The 8,518-nt window shown below is 42.8% G+C and overlaps 1 long non-coding RNA gene across 1 annotated transcript; it reads left to right on the forward strand.

Moving 5' to 3' along the window:
• The first annotated feature begins 2,509 nt into the window (after nucleotides 1–2,509).
• On the forward strand, nucleotides 2,510–5,518 carry LOC139250510 (uncharacterized). The gene is made up of 3 exons (XR_011591315.1): nucleotides 2,510–2,594; nucleotides 4,417–4,606; nucleotides 5,383–5,518. It is a non-coding gene; the product is annotated as an uncharacterized lncRNA (long non-coding RNA).
• Nucleotides 5,519–8,518: the final 3,000 nt, after the last annotated feature.

Raw genomic sequence — 8,518 nt, forward strand, 5'->3', positions numbered from 1 at the left:
TAGAACCTTCCTCCTGACCTTGCTTTTTGCCTCTTCTGGCCGCCTTCCTTTATCTTTTTTCTCTCCATCCCCACCCCCTTACTGTCTACTCATGATCAACTGCCCTGTCAAGAGCTTTGAGACTTCTCCACATTCATCATCATCATAGGCGGTCCCTTGAACGAGGATGACTTGCTTCCACATGAGTTCACATGTTTCAATGAAGGACCCGATGTTTCAGTCCTGAACCCCAGTTGAGGGGGTGGAAGATGCCTGTGTGTGGATTTTTTTTAACGTGTGGTGACCGTTGTACATCAACCACTACACGGGCTTGATAGAACTAGGTCTTTATCCAGTGGCAAGGCTTAACCAGGACGACTGGAGACCTGCTCTGCTGCACGGACCTATTGCGCGCACATATTGCAGTGTGTGCAGGCCCGTGCTGCCCCTGGACCCTCTGCTCGTCTGGGCCCCGTACCCTCATTCGCCGCACATGAGTACGGTTTCCCCCTCTCTTTCCCCCCCCCCCCCCCCCCCCACTTTTACAGATAACTTCAACAAAAATTGTTGTTGAATTTGCACAGGACTTATAAGCACCCACTTCACAAATGTCTAAATTTTAACCACATACACCTCCTGCTCTTTACCCCTAACGAAAGACTGGTTTGTTCAAACCTAGGTAGATGGTGTGCTTGCAAAAATGCTGAACATTTACCATTTTTATTACAAATACAAGAAACTAAAGCACTGGAAGGGAACATTTGGCCTGTCAATCCCGCTCCTTTCAACAGATGCATATAATTCTCACCTTCATGGATTCACCCCGATTTATTTACTCGTGATTATTTACCTCCCTTAGAAATAGTACAACTTCCAAGATGCATCATAAAACTTCTCTCTACTTTTGCCATTTTCTAGTCGGTGAAATCAGAGGCGCATGCTTAAAAAGTAACCACCCATCTACGATCACTGGCAGACTGTTGATTAATCTGCCACATGAAGCATATCTCCTTGGGTGAGGAGGCATTGGTCTGCCACAACATGTGCAACTTTACCCCAATAGGAATCAGCATCTTCCAGAAAAGGGGGGGGGGGGGGTGGTGGGGAGGTTGAATTAATATATTTCTCTACATTAGGAGCACTGTGGAAATGCAAGTTGTTGATGAGGGTAAGTTTGCAGATTTGTTCGTGAAGTTCTGACAGCTCGGTGGGGGGAAGCCTTTCTCTTATACTTTTGACATTTTGAAGTGCGGCAGACTTTTATGTAGGTAGATATAAATGCAAAGGTCAGTTAAAGAAGCATATGATACAAAGGGATGATGGGGTAAGTACACACCATTCATTGTATTGCACTGCACTAATGTTTTCCTTCAACTTTTTGAGTGTGGCAGATGAGTTATTTTCCAGGTGTTGGCCTCAGGGCAATGATGGGTATATCCATTTGGCAGTCTTCTTCCTACTTTTGATCCCTAAAACCATTTCTATGTCAGTCTTCAAAGTCTGGGCTTTTGATTCACTGAAATTTTGAAACTGATGAAAATGCAGTTTTTCAAACTTGCTTTCAGCTAACAAAATGACGGGCAGAAGAAAACACATTGGGGAAATAAAAGCATTTATTTAAATTTGATATTTTAGAGGGAAAATAAAGCTTAAGGTAGGTTATATAGGGGAAAATATTACTTTAATATTATTAGAGAAAATAATGAGGGGAAAATAAGAGCTATATGATGAGCAGCATTATAGTGTTCAAATTTTATTGTTTGCTCATAGTTTAGTGTTTAAGTTAAAATAGTTGCTTGAGCAGCTTCATTACTGTAATAGTATTTTCTGCTTGACTGCTGCCCAGGGAGACTTGGAGTTGATGTAATCAGGTAATAGCACATATTGCCTTTTGAATATTCAATTTCTACAAGATCACTTTCACATTATGCAAAACCAGAGCAGAATAAAACAATGGATGTGTCAATGGAGTCTTTAATTTTCTAGCAGCTAAGTTTATATTTCCATATAAATTTTTGGCCTCCTTTCAGGAGTTCCTTACTGAGGCTTTGCAACAAATCTTGACTTATGTGGACTTAACACAAAGCTGTGTCTATCTAGAAATGCAAGTTGATATGGACAGATGCCACTTAGTGTTACTGTAACAGCATTTTTATGGTTGCCACTTTTTCCTGTACAGTATTTTCACAGTAAAAAAAAAATTGGTAATTGTTGCCAGAATGTCTCAAAATAGTATTTTGCATAAGTTCTTAACCATGTGATAGGTTTTCAGCACCACAAATGCTAATAATTATTAATTACATACCACCCCTATTGAGAGCACAAATTGAATCAGAGATCTATCGTCTATGGCTCAGCTGTACCCCTCCATTTTCAACTGTGCCAATGGAAGACCACTTTAATTAACACTCTGGATGTCCTAACTCAAAATAAAATGATTGTAAAGACTGAATCATGTTGAAGAAGAAACTGTAAACTGAAGGATCAGAAGTCTAATTGTATCAAACTTGTGTTTTTAAACAAAAGGTGAACCAGGTTCAAAAGTCCGGGCTCTTATTGATAAAGAGGATTTTACTGCCAGAATTGTTACTGATGAAGGAGAGTATAACATAGAGGTATTCATGATTTTAATTTACCTTTTTTTTAAAAGTCAAGTCTTGAAACCCTGTAGTCTGCAGAACTTAATAGAAGTTCAACACAAAACCTATGTAATGCGGTAAAGCAGAATGACGCTTAAAAATGCATACATTAGAGTTAAAAAGTTGAAGGATATTGGATTTTAATACACGTATGAACCATTAAGTTTACAGCACAGAAGGAGGCCATTTGGTTTATCGTGTCTGTGCCAGCTCTTTGCAGGAGTGGTCCAAAACTAATCCCACCACCCACTCTCTCATCGTAGTCCTGTATCTTCCTCTGCTTCAAATCTTCCCTAATTTTTCCTTAAAAGATGCAGTAATCTCTTCCTCAACCACTCACTGTTCCATCCTCCCACAACCCGCTGCATAAAGACAGTTCTCCTGCCCCCCCTCTCCTCACTCGCTTAGTGATGATTTTAAATTGATGACTATTTGTCACTGATACTTCAACCAGAAGAAATTGTCTTTCCTTATTTACTCTGTAAAATCCTCATTATTTTAATTTCCTCTCCTAAATGTCTTCTTAGCCTTCTCTGCACCAATTAAAACAGTCCTAGTACATCAAGTCTCTCCTGATTACTATAGTTACCCATTCTTTGTATCATCGTGGTAAACCTACACACTCTAGGTCTTTAGCATTCTTTTTATAATGTACCCAAAATTGCACACACAACTCTGGCCTAACCAGCGTTTTTTTACAAATTTATCATTATTTCTTTATTCTTATACTCTATGCCAATGTTCCCTATTCAAAATATCGTGCATCCACAGCGAGCCAGTTGTGCAGAACCTCCAAAGTGCAGCTTAAAGGGAACATTGCTCGATGCCCCTATTTATAAAGTCAAAAATGCTGTTGGCCTTTTTTATGGCTAAGATATGCTCATGAAGCATTTGTATTCTATTCTATTTGCTTGTGTGGAGCACTGTAGAAAAGTATCAGTTATTGGATCCAATTCAACCCTGAGCTGAGCTTTAAATCTCACACTCGACTCATTGCCAAGACTGTCTGTTTTCAACTACACAACATTGTCTGTCTCTCTGCCACTGAAACTTTTATTCATGCTTTTGTCATCTCTAGACTCAATTATTCCAATGTCCTCATTTCTGGCTGCTAATCCTTCACCCTCTATAAACTTTTACTTCTGAAGCGCAACTAATTGTGTTCTGCTTGCCCATTACCCCATCCTCATTGACTTACACTGACACTTTGACCTTCAATGTATTACAGGGTATGTTTAAATTTTGTCTTTGTCTTCAAATCCTTCCATGGCCTTGCTCCACCCTACCTTTGCAACCTCCTCTAATCTATTGTCTCCCTCCTCACTGTTCAGTCTCCTGACTCTAGCCTATTCTGCAACACCGCTACCTTCGTTCCATAATTGGTGACCGAGCCTTCACTCTGGAAGTCCATTCCTCTTTGCCTTTATCTCTCTCTCTTTCACTCTTCCTTTAAAAGCCCCCTAAAAAGTCCTCTTTTGAACCAGGCTTTGTTACACCTCAGTATATTTCCATTTGTGAAGGACGTTGGGACTGTATATTTGTGTCTAAAAATAAATACTTTCATTTATATAACGCCTTTCACCAACTCAGGACATCCCACAACGCTTTACAGCCAATTAAGTACTTTTGAAGTGTAGTCACTATTATAATATAGGAAACGCACTATATAAATGCAGGTTCTTTTAACTTTAGCAGATCCTTTTATATTAAAATTGTTGAAAGTGAGTTGTAAGATCTCAGTTAGATTTTTACTCGTATTTATTTGTGCTGGCGGTAACTTTTTAATTCCGGTTTCTAGCCACTATGGAGGTTTATTGACTCTGCGCCTATTGAAAAATTGTTGGCATACAAATCTGAAAATGTCCGGGAAATTGGGCGATTAAAGTCATCGAATGTTTGTGGTTATATAAAGCTGAATGATTCTGAGCTTTTGCCAGAAGAAGTTGACGATGAGGGGGAGGATGATTTTGATATAGATGCGTCTACAGGTAGGTGTATTTGAGAAACTGCTGTCTTGTGTTGATTTTCTGTTACATGGTGGTCTCCATTTTGTAAAATGGTCTTCAGCCAATATGCTGTTGGCATTCTGGTTTCAAGCCGATATAGAAATTTATTGGCTCTGCGTTGTTGAAATATTGGTGCACAACTCTCGAGATGTTTTGGGAAAGGCCTTTTCTTAATAGTACTAGACGTGTTTGGCTTGCTACCCTCCCATTTCCTCTGAAATTATTTATGCAGGTTTTTAAATTCTATAATCATTACTGAAACCCCTTCTTAGTCACTAGCAATACAGTACCTCTTTTGCGAGCCTAAGAGTTGTGCTCACTTTGTGGATATTCCACACGCATTTTGCAAACTGAGGTAAAATACAGAGCTAGTGTTGCCTTTTGTGGAACATACCGCACCTAAATATTGATCAGAGATGACTGATATTAAAGGGTTAAAAATCCTCAGGATATATCACTTATGGTTTCTTGTACTCAGTTTGTACAGTTTATAGGAACATTTACCCTTTGGTAATATCATGTTTGATTTAAAACCATTCATTAGTGTATGCACATCATTTTGTAAAGGGCGCTTGGATATTGAGCCCTCAGCTGAGAACTTGGATTGTACCATAGAAATAGAGCAGAGTTCTTCTGAAGTTGATGAACTCTTCATCTATTGAATGGCTCCTTTGCATTAAGATATTGTTCTTAAAATTGTGCAGTAACATTTTGTTTCTGTTCTTGTACTACTTTCGATTCCCTTTTGTTTTATGAAGGTACAGGGAACGTGGACTTGTGCCTCTGCTGTCAAAAGGATAGACAGGTGAACTATCCCTATATCTCCATCAATGCCCACTTTGGCTCCTAGGAATTACTGCCCAGGCAGGACATCTCTATTATGTTGTGTAATAGAAACAGGCAAGATAGATGGATAAATTGAGTTATGTAACGATTTGAACACTTATTTTATACATTTTATTTATTACATTGGAACGATGAGAGGAAATATGATCCAAGTATTTAAAATAACCAGTAGGTGGATGTAGAGAGGCATTTTGTGTTGAAGTAGAAAGAGGATGAGGAGTGGGTTTTATAAGCTAAGAAAGCAATGTGAAATAATTGAAGAAGTTTCTTCCTTAGTCAGTCATTGCATACAAATTCAGAAATTAGTTGGATATAATGTTATAGTTTCTGAGCACACTTCTGATGCAAAGCTTTTCTGTTGATCAGAAAGCACATACTGATGTAAAGTGTTTACTTTTCCTTCTCATTAATGGAAGGGTACTCAGGTCTCTTTGGAAACCGTTGCATTTGGCATAGTCAATGACGACTGAATGAGGTTAATGCATTCAAAAAGAAAATAGGCACATTCCAGATTCACAGAAAGCAGAGTTGAATTAAGATGCCGCCAAGAACATTCTTGGCCTCTGCAGCATCTACACACCTTACTCTCTTCTTCTCCTCCCCCCCCCCCCCCCCCCCCCCCGCCTTCCTGCTCTATTAAAACCTACCCTGTTGGGGAACTGGCATGCTGTTCTCCAGTGCTGGGACTTACAAAAGCCTTATTCTTATGGGATCAGGTGTAGGGGGTTTGAATTCCTCAGGTTATAACAGGCGGGAAGCCTATTGAACATGGCTCACTGCCTCTGGCGAGGGTCCTATATTCGACTGGGGAATCTAGGTGCAGGCCCATGCTTTAATGAGCCCCGGGAAAAAGACGGATATGATACGAACTGGAGGATTATAGGCTCAATTTTCCCCAAAGCTTTTTTTTGGTATATTGAAGAGTTAGGCCCATCTTTATGGGGCCCAAGTACGCCAAAAAAAAATGTTCTAAATTTCCCCATTTGATTTCTTCATTTTGGCGCAGCCTAACCTGTCCTTTAGTTTTGGGGGTGGAGCCTTGATCTGCGCCAAAAAGATTGGGTTGCCACAGTAACCAAGGACGCAATGCGGGCTGAGGCTGCAAAGTGAAACATACAGCCAGCTCGCAACACTAAAATGCATTGCAGCAACTTAAAAATACATTATTAAAGTCCCCCCCTCCCGATGCCGATCCCTGCCCCTATCCCAGGGCGAAGGGCGTCCAATCCGCTCCCCTGCCCCTAGCCCTGGCCGAGTGACCTGCTGGTCTGCTCCCCCAACCAAGTGACCTGCCGGTCCGCTCCCAACCAAGTGACCTGTCGTTCCACTCCCACCCTCTCCCAACCAAGTGACCTGCCGGTCCGCTCCCAACCAAGTGACCTGTCGTTCCACTCCCACCCTCTCCCAACCAAGTGACCTGCCGGTCTGCTCTGCCGCCCATAGCCCTGGCCGAAGGGCTTCCCGGTCTGCTCCTGCTCCCTCACCTCGAGTGCCTTGCCGGTCCGCTCCCAGGCCAAAGGGTCTCCCGAACCACTCCCCCGCCCCTAGCATCGAGTGCCTTGCCGGTCCCGTTCCCCTGCCCCTAGCCCTGGCTGAGTAGCCTCCCGGTCCGCTCCCAGCCCCTAGCCTTGGTCGAATGGCATTCTCCCAGTGGCATTCTCCCAGTCCACGCACCTAACTATACCCGAAAGATTTTCTTCCTCTCTCCCTCTCTCGCCCCCGCCCCCCCTCCAGGCATCTGCTACACTTACCTGCACCGATTTCCTCACCTGCGCCGATTTCCTTAACTCTTCAGAAGGTTTTTCCGCAGAGGCCACATACATTGGCCTAAGAAGAACTGGAGTAACTCAGCTGGCCAAACTTGCCTAATTGGCACTGGTGGCAGGTGGCTGAAAAAAAAACTTGCCTAAAAAAATTGTAACTAACTGAGTTACGCTAGGGAAAATTGATTGGGGAAACTGGTTTTTTAACTTGGGCCAAAAAAAGGGGCCCAAATCACTGGGGAAAATTGAGCCCTACGGTTTGTGCCAGGTCCTGAAAAAATACCCAAAGAACAAGAGAAGCTAGTTTCCAGTCCACCTTTTTTCATTCAATATGTTTGAAATGCTCTATTGATTTTAACTACATTTGACAAGATTTCCTGTTCTTAGTCCTTCCTAAATGGAGAGAATTTTTGAATTTATTTTTTGATAAAACACCCTCCAAATTCTTCATCATTTCTTTGCCTACTTTATATTTCTACACTGTAAACCTTTGAATACTGAAATGCAAAGACCCTTGACCTATTATAATCTTTCAATCAATTGGAGATAATTCTGATCTTGATTTTTCTTGCTTTCTGGTCAGTGCCTGCTGTGATAGAGTAGAGGTCATTGATGATTTGATTGAAACATGCTTGTTGCCATTAAAGAAAAACTGAACAAATGAAGAGGATATGTGCTTTGGGTTAATAGAGAAATTGGCACTCATCTTACAGAAACAACATGTTATCTCTGAGTTGATGAGCCAGATAACAGTGTAACTACTTGTACTGCACTTTCTTTTTGACAAACATATGTCTGTTAAGCCCCCCCCCCCCCCATGCTGCGTCTGTCAAGCTCCACACCCCCTCCCCCACGCCCCGGCCCCGAATCATACATTCCTTGTGGTGCCGAGAAGACGGTCCTGAGACTCTAGACTCCACTGAGGCCCCGGGCTCTTTGTCCGCTCGGGCCCCAGGCTCTTCGCCCCCCCCCTTCCACCCCCGACTCTCTCTCCCTCCCCGGGAGGGAGAGAATGGGGAGGGGGGAAAGAGAGAGGGGGTGTGGGGAGGTTAAGAGAGAGGCGGATGGGGGGGGGGGAGGGGGAGTTGAGGAGGGGGGAGTAAAGGAAGGCGGAGAGGGGAGTTGAGGAAGGAGGGGGGGAGTTGGGGGAGGGGGGAGTTGAAGGAAGGGGGAGGGGGGGTGGAGTTGAGGAAGGAAGGGGGAGGGGGGAAAGAGAGAGGGGGTGTGGGGAGGTTAAGAGAGAGGCGGGGGGGGGGAGGGGGAGTTGAGGAGGGGGGAGTAAAGG

The sequence above is a fragment of the Pristiophorus japonicus genome, unplaced genomic scaffold, assembly GCF_044704955.1.
Source record: "Pristiophorus japonicus isolate sPriJap1 unplaced genomic scaffold, sPriJap1.hap1 HAP1_SCAFFOLD_3832, whole genome shotgun sequence".
Classification (NCBI taxonomy): Eukaryota; Metazoa; Chordata; class Chondrichthyes; family Pristiophoridae; genus Pristiophorus; species Pristiophorus japonicus.